Raw genomic sequence first — 12,635 nt, 5'->3', positions numbered from 1 at the left:
AGGAATTGTAGGATGTAAAGCAGATACCGTATATGCTTAAATAAAGACATTGACCCTGATTCATCAGTCTACAATAGCACTTATGGCATGCCAAAGCTACAAAATGAACAAATGTCGATTTAGCATGCCTTAAGCAGTACTTGACAAATATTTTAGTGTTCTTTCACGCAGGTGTCATCAGCTTAGTCACATTTTTTGCTAAGAAAAAACTGATGAATACTGATTCAGGTTACTTCAGTTTATATCAGTGTGCACATCCACCTTCAGTTCAGTTTGCACTTAAAGTGGAAATTTGGACCTAAAAGAAAAAAAAAAAAAAGAAAAAGGTTGAACTGGCAGGAATTTTAGTGCAGAACAGCAATGCTTTGTCTCTTCTGCATTAAAGTTACCCATAGCTCCTAACTTTCGAGTTACTGTCCCTGATTTTGAGCAAAGTCCCTCTGTCCCACTTTCCTAATTTGTCCCTCATTTTGGTCTGCTCTATATAGTTGTATGTAAAATGCACTATTTATCTATCAAAAAGTGTTTCCCAGTGCTATACCTATCATGCAATTTCTAAAATGCTGCATTTGTAAATTTGAAAAGCCAATATAAAGTAATAGTAATGGCTTAACTAATCATTTTTTTGTATAATACTCCTTTAAGGGGGCATGACAGGGGGTGTGTCCTATGCCTACATACTTTTGCTAATAGGTGTCCCTCATTCCCATCTCAAAAATTTGGAAGGTATGAGACAGTACTCAGTTTATTTTGTTGCAATTCCACTAATAAGGTCACAATCACCTCAAGCATGTGTTAAACAACGAATCCAGTAATACATTAAACATGCCCAATTCCCTGAATTAGCAACCTAACATACTTTCAAAGAACTGTAAAAAAAAAAAACGGAGTTTTGAGTGGAAATTAGAATGAGACATGAGAATATGAGATTGCACTTATACAGGGCTGCTGATAGAAATCATGGGGCCCTGTACAGCTTACCTGATGGGACCCCCTTCAGCTCCATCCTCAACCCTTCCCCTGGCCCCTCCCCAGCCCCGCCTTGAACAAATAATCGCATGTAAATCGGATCAGTGGACAGATCCCCCACTGAACACGCGGATTCCACTCTGTGCGTAAGAAGCCTTTATACGACCCCTTTCACACCGAGGGCATTTTGCAGGCGCTATAGAAATAAAAATAGCACCTGCAATCCGCCCTCAAACATCTGCTCCACTGTCTCCAGTGCGAAAGCCCAAGAGCTTTCACACTACAGCGGTGCGCTGGCAGGATGTCAGGAAAAGTCCTGCCAGCAGCTTCTTTGGAGCGGTGAAGGAGCGGTGTGTTTACCGCTTCTCCACCACTGCTCCCCATTGAAATCAATGGGGCAGCGCGGCTATAGCACTGACAAAATGCTGCTATTGCGGTGCATTGTGGGCCGTTTTAACCCTTTCTCGACCGCTAGCGGGGGTTAAAAGCGCCCCATTAGTGGCCAAAATGTGCTGCAAATTCAAAGGTAAAATAGCGGCGTTTTACCGCCGACTCTATGGGCAGCTCGGTGTGAAAGGGCTCCCCAAAAATGAGAAAAAAGTCCTTCTCCCACCAGCACATATCATCAGAGAGGGGCCCGGAAAATATCAATAATACACCAACCTAAGTCAGTAGGAGTGGCTTAGCGGGGGTGTAATTGAGAAAGCCCTTTTTTTTATTATGCGCTGACTTGTCTGTGAAGCTGCTTGTTCCCACCCGGATTCCGGGCCAGGTACAACAGGGCCGGTTGTACTGGACTATCAGCGGCCCTGCATTTGTATATAGGATCATTCTTGGGATAAAGGCAACAGTTACTACAAAGAAGAACCCTGTGGCACTCAGTAGAAGCCCAATGCATTTGCCCTGGATTTAGCAATGCACTTAACTACATACACTGATCAGCCATAGCATTCTAAATACTGATAGGAAAAGTGAATTATTAGCTTGTGACAATGGCATCTGAAAGTGGCTGGAATATATTAGGTAGCAAGTGAACATGTTGTCCCTGAAGATAATATGTTGAAAACATAAAAATGAGCTAGCAGAAGGATTTGAGTGACTTTGACAAGGGCCAAATGGTAATGGCAAGATGACTGGATCAGAACAATTCCAAAAATGCAGCTCTTGTGAGATTTCTCAGCCTGCAGTGGTCAGGATCGACCAAAAAGTGGCACAAGGAAGGAAAAAATGGCAGAATGACAACAGGGTCATGGGCGTTCAAGCTCATTGATGCATGTGGAGAGCAAATAGAAGAGCTATTGTAGCTCAAATTGCTGAAAAAGTTAAAGGAGGAGTACAGCATTTGCTCCTGTGACCGTTTTTAGCAGACAGCAAGCTGACCCCGCTGTTGGCTGATATCACAGAGCCAGTCCAGACTCAGGAAAGATCGTGACCACATGCCTGGATCACCCGGTTCAGCCTCTCAGCGAGGTGACCCCTCATCAGCCCAGAGCTTTAGTGAGCTTAGGGGGCAGGACAGAGAGCTGGTGACTGACAGTCACCAGCTCTCTGATGACAAAGCTGTGAGAACCAAGCGATCTGCAGTGTTTGATCACTCGGTTCTCAGTGTTAGTGCCGCATGAAAAAAACAGCTTCCTCCCAAGAATGTTGCGGAAGAGGGTAGGGGGAACTGCTGTGCCACACTTATTAGCTTGCTATGGGGGCACCCGAGGCGAGTCACAGCTCCCTGTGTCCATTCAGACATGGAGCCCCTTCCTGGCCCCACCCCTGATTGGCTAGCTGACTTTGAATGACAGCAGCGGGAACCAATCAGGAATGAGAGTCTCGGATGGCTGAGACACTCATTGATATCACTGGACAAAGAGGGACCTCAGGTAAGTGTTAGGGGGGCTGCTGCACACAGAAGGCTTTTTATCTTAATGCATAGAATGTATTAAGATAAACAAAAAAAAAACCTTCTGTATTTACAACCTCTTTATTACAACTGGCCTGACGGCCACCAATACTAATGTAGCACTGACCCCCGAAGGAGCTGCTGGTTTTTATTGGGTTTACCGTTACCTCACCTGCTCACTTCTCCGTCTCAGGGGTCCTGTTGGAAAGTGAATCAAAGAATGTTAGCTCCGACACTTAGTCCTTTTTCCAAGATTTATTTGAGATAGACAAAAAGTTTTGCAATAGAAGGATAGGGGGTTAAGGGGAGTTCAGGTACCTGGTTATTGCGGGTTAGAGGTATTTTCTTGATTCAGAGGACAAACAGCTTCCACAGACTGGATCTAGCAATCACCGGATAGGCCTCTCTCACTGACTTAGCAGCCGGTGGGATGTTCAAGCAAAGTCTCTGCCACAGACTTGTCAATTTTAAACTTCTTGAGAAATATTAAAGAGTTGTCACACAGTACCAGTTTCTTTCAGCCAACCTAGCGATACTGTGTGGTTAGTGACCCAGGTTGCGACCTCCAACTGGGTCTTCCAGGGGATACAAGCCTTGTGCTCGGCCCTCTCCTGAAAAAGTCCTCTCCTAGATCCTCAAGACTTTTGGGCCTACACTCTCAGTTGCAAAGCACAGGAACAGGCAGCACACACTCCAGGCCAGGAGGGACATGAAGTCGGGATAACAAACCCCAGAAAAGAGACCCCACAATGGCGTCAGTACCTTAAATACCCCCACCCAGAGTGCACAGTGGGTGAACCACTCCCACTGGGCTATCTCCGATTAAAAAGGGTATTCAATGCATCCAGCCTGTTGCATTGCCAACACTTACCGGTGGTGACAGCGACACCCACGGCCAAGTGGAAACTAGCACAACCCAGCTGAACTGGTACAGAAACCAGAACTTTGAAATAATTAGCCTGAGCCAAACTGCAGCTTCAGACAACTTAAATTTGAAAACAATAGTGTCTGCTCATTAGGAGCAGGGCGCTACACTAATAAGTGTGACACAGCAGCCTAATGCTCCACCTACCCTTCTCCGCAGCATCCTTGGCAGGAAGTTACGATGTCCCCTGCTGGAACAGGTAGAACAAATTCTAACACAATGTGCACTTTCTAAAGAATACAGCAAGCTGAAGACAACAGATATGTAAAACTTATGTAGGGAGATTTGTTTCATCCCTGTGTATCATCTGAGGCTGTTCACTTCACTGGGTATAGGAGAGGGTTTACATCCACTTTGAGGTTGTTCACCTTAATGCATTTTATGCAATAAGGTGAGAAACCTGTGTCGCAACTTTAAAAACTTTACAACCACTTTAAGTATGTCAGCATCTTCTTATTTTAAAACAGTATACTGCTTCTCCGTAAGACTGGAAATGTAAATTTCTGCTAACCACACTGCTGCAAAGTTGTTATTTTCTTTATATAGGAAGAGCCTTTTCGTTTCCCCAAAGGCTAATACACCTTATCAAAGAATATCATGCGCAGATAATTGAACTGATAAAGTGGAATAGTACATGAGCACAGCAGGGAGAACTATAGAAGCGTATATGAACTAATAAAACATCCATAGCCGGATATGAGGTGCAGTGATACAAGGTAATATTTCCCATGGTGCCAGGATAATATTCCAAAAAGCATATAACCTGTAATGATAAACTCAGACCTCTTTTTCATTTATATAGGAACAGCATACAGGCATTCAGTAGCCACTAACCAATGTAAGATAAATCCTCAATCGTTATACACACTGCCTGGATTTCACTGGGATCCTGCTATTACACTGAAATGTGATATAGGTTATACAGTACAGTGGATCACAAAATACACCAGTGGGGACCACTTGTATTTAAAGTGTAGCTAAATCCAAGATTAAAAATGTAATATAATCACAGCATACCAGTCCTTACATGGGGTAACTACATTATTTTTTTCAGGCTTTGTCCCTTTAACCACTTGACCCCCGGAAGATTTACCCCCATGATCAGACCATTTTTTGCGATACGGCACTGCATTACTTTAACTGAGAATTGCGCGGTCGTGCAACGTTATACCCAAATAAAATCTTTGTCCTTTTTTCCCACAAATAAAGCTTTCTTTTTGGTGGTATTTTATCACCTCTGCAATTTTTATAAATAAAAAAAAACTGACAATTTTGAAAAAATATATATATATTTTACTTTCTGCTTGAAACATTATTTTTTTTACTAGTAATGGCGGCAATCAGTGACTTATATCGGAACTGCGATATTGCGGCAGACAAATCAGACACCTAATTGACACTTGACACTTTTTGTGAACTATTGACACTAATACAGTGATTAATGCTAAAAAATATACACTGTCACGGTACTAATGACACTGGCAGGGAAGGGTTTAACATCAAGGGCTATCAAAGGGTTAACTGTGTGCCTAGGTTGTGCTTACTCACTGTGGGGGAGGTGATTTGAGTAGGGGAAGGCAAAGAGCAGTGTTCCTGCTTTGCAGAAAAACAAGATCAATACCTTCCGTTCTGACAGAATGACAATCTGCCTTGTTTACATAAGAGGATTGTCGTTCTGTCTGTATCCTGTGTAATTGGCAGGTGCTGGCAGACATTGGGTCCCACCGCTGGGCTCCTGCTGTGATCACATGCGCCCTAGACCCGGAAGTATCAGATCATGTACTAGGTAAGTGATCTGGTGCAGAGTGGCCATCCTGCCACAGTAAATGTACGGAGGGTGGTCCACAAGTGGTTAATTTTGCCTTATGATCTTACCAGTAACACACTTCTTTCCTAGGGTGACAACCTTAGGGCTGGAATTGTATCTATGAAACAGGACAAGAAGTATGTTGAACTACAGAGCACCTTCCCCTATCCTCTTCTCCATAACACAAAGGGTGGTCTGTAGTCCACACAGATAGCTGGAAACAAGGTAACTGAGTGGAACACAGGCAGAGAGCTCACAAGTGTCTCACAAGATTCCTGGAAGGATTAACAGTCATGTTTTTCCACTTGTCAAACAGAGATAACAAAATGTTCAATTTTCAATTGATTTTCAGTGATATATTTGTGGCCTGTATGAGAAACATTATTGACCCGACTGCCAATTTACTGTTTACAGTGCTGCTCTTGTTCACATTTGGGGAGAGGATTTTTGTATCCGATCAGTGGCAGAGACATATTGTGGGAGATTAAGGCTCCATGTGCACTTTTGCAATTTGTCATGTAACTTTGGACATCAAAGTTTCACGGAAAGTCGTTCCCCGTGTTTTTCAATGATAACCATTCATATATGTGTAACTTAAAATAGCAGCAACTTCAAAGTAGTTCATGCACTACTTTGGTCCAACTTTCATGCAACTTGAGGGCCATAGACTTCAATCTGAATACTCAAAAGTTGCAGGCTAGGTTCACATCTATGTGTTTTTCAGCCACTGTGTTTTTGGAAAGGGCCAGGGACTATTTTACCACAGCAGATTGTGTTTTACGTGGAAAAGAGCGGCGTGGAACCTCACCAAAAATGCAAATGTTGCTTTTTTTATGCATTTTTGATACTTTTTTTTGTTCAGGTCAGCGGCCAGCGTTTATTGTGATTGATGCTGGATTTACTTCAGGGGATATTTTTTAACAATTGTTTTTGAATAAGGACTTGCTTTTTTTTTAACTTTGGTAAATGAGTAGGGGTACTATGTACCCCATACTCATTTACATAGGGGGCCGGCATCTTTGGGCACCCCTTGTTAAAGTCACCCCTCATCACCGCCCAATAGATTCTGGGGGGACTCCCACACCACTTTTTATTTTAGCATGGGGTTCCCCTCAAAATCCATACTAGACTTAAGGGTCGGATATTTATTTGGGTGGGAACCCATGCATTTTTTCTTTACATTTTGGCATAGGGTCCCTCTTAAAATCCGTAGCAGACCTGAAGGGCCTGGTTTGGATTGAGGGGGGACCAACGTGTATTTTTTTTTTTTTATGTCACCATCCTTTTGTTTACATTTAGCTGTTAGTGGGGGAATCCCGCTGACAGCTGATGAGTAATTGATTGTTAAGGACTCAATGGCCGCCCCTTCCTTAAAAACCCCGCTATTTACTGGTTGTTAAGGACACTGGCGGCTGCCCGATCCCTAACCATGAGTCACATCCAAGTCACACCCATCCAAAGTAGCATAAAAGTTATAACAAGTATGAATCGAGCCTCACTGATGCGACTTTGATGCTACTTGAGTGCCAGGGAGTGTAAAGTTGCATCAAAGTGGCACTACATGAACAGAACTACTTTCCTATTAATGAAAAAAAAAGCAAATGCAAAACGCACTGCAAAACACACTGGAAAACGCATCAACTGCAACCTGCATAGATGTGAACCTAGTATGCAAAGATATATTTTTTCATGGTTTTTGGAGAAGCATGTGAAACTCTTTTGGACTTGTTTTTGGAAACAAGGTGCTCTCCTCCTCTTTTAATCAGGGTCAAGGTCTTCTTTTCCACTTCTGTGTAGGAACAACAACTTGACAGAAGGTCTTTCCAAAACTGAAAAAATGTTTTAGCCTAGAGATGCACTTTATTCTGACCATCTGAGAAGACCGCTCATGTCTTGATGATTACATTTTTTTTTTGTTAATTATGACGAGTCTTCTGTTTCCCAGTACTGTCCTCTATTTAACAACATTATCCAGAAATGTGCACAGCACTTGATCTTTATACTCACAATAGTACTTTCATTAATCAAGAACATACCAACTTCCTGCCAGAAATAAATTAAAGTGCAAATAAAAATTGCAGCCTCTGGACACAGAAGAATAAATCCCCTCTGTAAACAACAGAATTATTATTATGGATGTGTACACCATTTCTACAATATGAGGAGCTGGTAACGGGAGTAAAGCTGTCAGTTTGATAAATGCACAAAATTAATTTTAGAAGAGTTTTGGAGATACAGGTCAAGTTCATTGACCAGCCTCTTGTAGGAATTTTCTACTCTCATATCTCATCAGGACGCTGGCTTGATACTCTTGTGCTTTCTTATGTTAATCAACTTGATTTTGTACAGTTTGGTGTTCTGGGCGACAGGGGATTTATCTTCCACCCATAAATCATTCCATCTTCCATAGATCCGTGTGTGAAATTCTGGAAACTCTATAGTTTCGGGCAAAGCTTTAGGTTTATTTCACTGTCCAAATCTCATTTGGATCTGGTTATTCATCGCAAACTCTGCTTTGTCTTAACGATTACCTGCCAAGATAAATTTACTTAATGTAGATCTAAACCCAATTACTATTAGACCCTAACAGAAGCTTCAATCGCGATGTAATTTTAATTCAATCTTTTTAAATTTGCAGTGTTCATTAAGAATTACATGGTGATCTTCCATGAAGCTCCTTGCGTAGACACTTCCTGTTAGTGACAACCATGTCACAATTACAGTATGCTCCTGCTTTGCAATCCAGTCATATGTACCCCTGATTGAAGACTACAAGTGGCTATGCTGACAAACATTGCACAGGCATGGTCCACAGTCCTCACTATCTGCTGACCTCCTCCAGCCTCATTCAGCCACTTGTAGGCAGGTGCCTATAGAAGGGGAAAGGTTTTTCTGCTGTTCTGACTCGTGTTCTGCAGCTATCTGCAAACTGTGCTGTTTCTCCTGTCAGTGCTCATGACCCCAAGTTAACAGAGCCACCCAGGTGCATATTTTACAATATAGATGTGTCTTGGGTCTGAGGAATTGATTGGCTAGATCAGTGATGGTGAACCTTGGCACCCCAGATGTTTTGGAACTACATTTCCCATGATGCTCAACTACCCTGCAGAGTGCATGAGCATCATGGGAAATGTTGTTCCAAAACATCTGGGGTGCCAAGGTTCGCCATCACTGGGCTAGATCTTCCTGACAATTTTCCAGAGATCCACATAAAAAGGGCTCACTGAAATGCCCTGAGAGAGCTGCTCAAAACCACTGCGAAGGGGTAAGCTTTTATTCTGTCGGTTTGTGTCCCCATTTGGTGGGGAGCAATTGGGGTTCCCTGTGGGGCTGGGAACCTGTGGACTCTTAAAAGCCAGCTGTGGACTTATTGCCTGTATGGACTTACTGCCTTTAAGGATCAGTGTCAATCATGTATGATTTTTAAAAGAAAAAAACTGCACTTATGAGTCTTGAAAGTGAAAAATAAAAAATATAAAATTGGATAAAACCCAACAGTTATTAAACAAGCTACAACTCTACTGTGTGATATAAGTACAGTGAGACATAATGATATATAAACAGAGTCGTGCTGACAGTTAATCAATAATTGGTGTGAAAAACATAATAAAAAATATATAACGTGCTAAAATAAGTCCAAACATAAAATGCTGCAAAGATTGATTGTTAAGGTAAAGTCCTCCTCATATGTGACCCAGGTTGGAAAATGTGCAGTTACCATCCATCACCATGTTCAAAGGTCTGCAGAAGACACCGCTACTAGAATGGACCTTTACTTGAAAAACATCAACATCGCTTTTGGCTAGATACCCAACCAGGGCCTACCTATCAGAGATGTTCCTGTAACCACAGTCTCCATGATATCAACCCCAAAAAAACATAAGATGCTCCACATAGTGTAAAAACTTAATGGTAGTGTATTAAAATAAAGACTCACACTTACATTCATGTACAAAAACATGATAAAACTATCACTCCAGCCACCGTAGAGTAAGACAACCTGCACTTCCAGGAACCGAGGTACACAATGACATCAGCATGGTGACTCTACCCTATACGTTTCGTCACAGGCTGACAGCATCCAGGGCATGGGTGCCGTGCTGCGTCATCGCTTAAAATGGTCTTATGGAACAAAGCCTGTATCTGAATTTCAAGTGCTTAGCAAGGCACCCGCCAAGCCTTGTTCAACATATCGTCCCGATCTGTGTCAGATCTCTAATCTTTGATGCAAGAAGAAAACTAAACACCCAGAATCATCCAGAAAGTATTCACAGTGCTTCACTTTTTCCACATTTTGTTATGTTACAGCCTTATTCCAAAATTGATTAAATTAATTATTTTCCTCAAAATTCTACATACAATACCACATAATGACAATGTGAAAGAAGTTTGTTTGAAATCTTTGCAAATTTATTAAAAATAAAAAAAACTAGAAAAATCCCATCTACATAAGTATTCCCAGCCTTTGCTCAATACTTTGTTGAAGCACCTTTGGTACAAATTACAGCCTCAAGTCTTTTTGAGTATGATGCTACAAGCTTGGCACACCTATTTTTGGGCATTTTCTCTCATTCTTCTTGGCGGAACCTCTCCAGCTTTAGGAGGTTGTATGGGGAGCGTTGGTGCACAGCCATTTTTAGATCTCTCGAGAGATGTTTAATCAGGTCCAAGTCTGAGCTCTGGCTGGGCCACTCAAGGACATCCACAGAGTTTTCCCATAGCCACTTCTTTGTTATCTTGGCTGCATGCTTAGGGTCGTTGTCCTGTTGGAAGATTAACCTTCACCTCAGTCTGAGGTCCAGAGCACTCTGGAGCAGATTTTCATCTAGGATGTCTCTGTACATAAATTATCTCAGCATGAACTGAGGCTAAACATGTGTGCCAAGTTTACACTGTATGTGAACCACTTAGGTGGTAAGAAAACCAAAATGAACAAATGTAATTACAAACACATTGATTACAATATGCAATTGTTAAATTCTGAAAGCACATACCTAAAAGGACATTTTCACTAAATTATATAACTCTGATGAGAAAGACAATCAAATGAAACCAATAAAACAAGTGAACAGTATAAAGGTGAAATAAATGTCCAAAAGTGATTCAAAGTCCATCAAGGAATAAGCAAAACATCCTTGTGACTTGAAGTGAAGGTTGTGCAAAGAAATTGCTGATAAATGAGTAAAATAGGAGTAAATAAATAAGTAAAATGCTTATCAAAACGATTGAACTCATACAGGCATACGCCTAATGAGTCAATCAGACTTGTGGTGTGATACAGTGATAAGTAACCTGGACAGGAGGGGCAGTGGGGTGGCATATACAGGAACTGATTAGTTTCTCCTGCAGCTGCTGAATGACAGTGGGATGGAGAAGAGAAGAAGTGGGCTTTCAGTGACTGCCGGGGGGGGGGGGGGGGCAGCTGATTGGTTCCTGCATTTGGCCCCTCTGCCTCCCCTCCTGTCCAGGTATAAATTCAAATATGACAGGGGGGCCGCACTGGCAAGGTCACTGATGCAACCTCCAATGATTACGGCAGTCTTGGGGTCCCTTCATTTCACACCGGGGTCCCCCTGCTGCCTCCAAACTACAAGTCCCAGCATGTTCATAACTCACCCCCCCCCCCATGCTGGCTCCTTTAACTCTCCCACACATGGGATGTTCCCAGTACAGGGGGAGTCCAGGAAATTCTTAGTTCTATCCAATGTGTAGAAGTCCCTCAAACCTGTCAGTATCCTGGGCTGTATAATGTTCTCATTCCCTCCATATACCCCCTCCCCCCTACCCATGCTCCTCTCTCACCACTTGCTGAGCTTGCTTGCAGGATCTCTGTCATGACTGGGGACCAGGCCGTCTTTAATATTGATTGGACCCCAGGCAAAAAATTTCTTATATATATATAATTTCTTAGTAACCTCAGCATATCATTACTTGCTGAGCTTGCTTGCAGGATCTCTGTCATGACTGGGGACCAGGGCCGTCTTTAATATTGATTGGACCCCAGGCAAAAAATTTCCCCCCCCCCCCCCCCCCATGCAATTTCGCTCTCCACTTTCTCTGAGACATAAAATAAATAGCAGCTAGACTTAAAATCAGTTTACTGTATCAGATCAGGCAGCGATTGCGTTTGGTTGCCAGAGGTTACAGCATATCATTACTGCTTACATTATATATATATATGCTAGAGGTTACCGCACTCCTTAAGGCTCACTGAATAGTTGCTAGAGGTTACAGCAAATTTCTGCTTGTTGATTGGCTGCTAGAGATTACTGTACAGTAATACTGCTCACTAGTTGCGATAGGTTACAGCACATCTTCTTCTCACTGCAGGGGGGCATGATATACCTATGAATGCTGCCTTTATTTACATATCAATGCAATTGGCCTCAGCTATTTACATATGCATGTGACTGCTATTTACATATGAATGTCAGTATTTACATGTAAACACAGGTCTGCAGGTGAGTCATCTGTACACAACAATAGGGCAGAGCTGGGCAGCATTAGTAGCAGCACAGGACTAAAACTTCAAGGGACAAGGGAATGTAAACTGGAATAGTTGGCAAGTATGAGGCAGCTGCTTTGGGCCCCACAAAAATGACAGGGGCCTGGGCAGCTGCCCCTTTTGCCCTGCCTTAAAGACGGCCCTGCTGGGGACAGAGGAGAAGCAGGAGAAGCAGGAGATGAGGAGAGCAGGAGAAGCAGGAGATGAGGAGACACCAGCAGAGACTGAGATGCAGAGGTGAGGGGAGGAGACAAGGGAGGATACATGACCAGTTCACAGAGTTGCAGGGACAGGTAAGAACATGGGACTGGTAGGCAGCGGGGAGAGGTTGGGGATTAGATCATCCTCTACTCAGTGGCCCCATCCCTAAAGGCTCATGTGTGCATAGACACATAAATGAGCAGGAGGCACAGAGAAGGAGACACAGAGAGAGTGATCAGTGGGGGGGGGGCGCAAGTGGAGGAACCAATCCCCTGTATGCAGCAGCTGAAAGCAGTGGGAGGAAGAGGGGGAGACAATGATTTTAGCTGCTGCA

General features: G+C 42.8%; 1 protein-coding gene across 1 annotated transcript in view; it reads right to left on the bottom strand.

Annotated features, from left to right (window-relative positions):
• The window catches only part of PLXDC2 (plexin domain containing 2), an 811,301-nt gene that overhangs the window by 86,515 nt on the left and 712,151 nt on the right, over positions 1-12,635 (bottom strand). The window lies entirely within an intron of this gene.

This window comes from Lithobates pipiens, unplaced genomic scaffold (genome assembly GCF_037356315.1).
Source record: "Lithobates pipiens isolate NorthernLeopardFrog02 unplaced genomic scaffold, aLitPip1_a1.2 Scaffold_19, whole genome shotgun sequence".
Taxonomy (NCBI): domain Eukaryota; kingdom Metazoa; phylum Chordata; class Amphibia; order Anura; family Ranidae; genus Lithobates; species Lithobates pipiens.
Note: the sequence above shows the minus strand (reverse complement) of the source record. Positions and strands in the feature narration are given on the sequence as shown.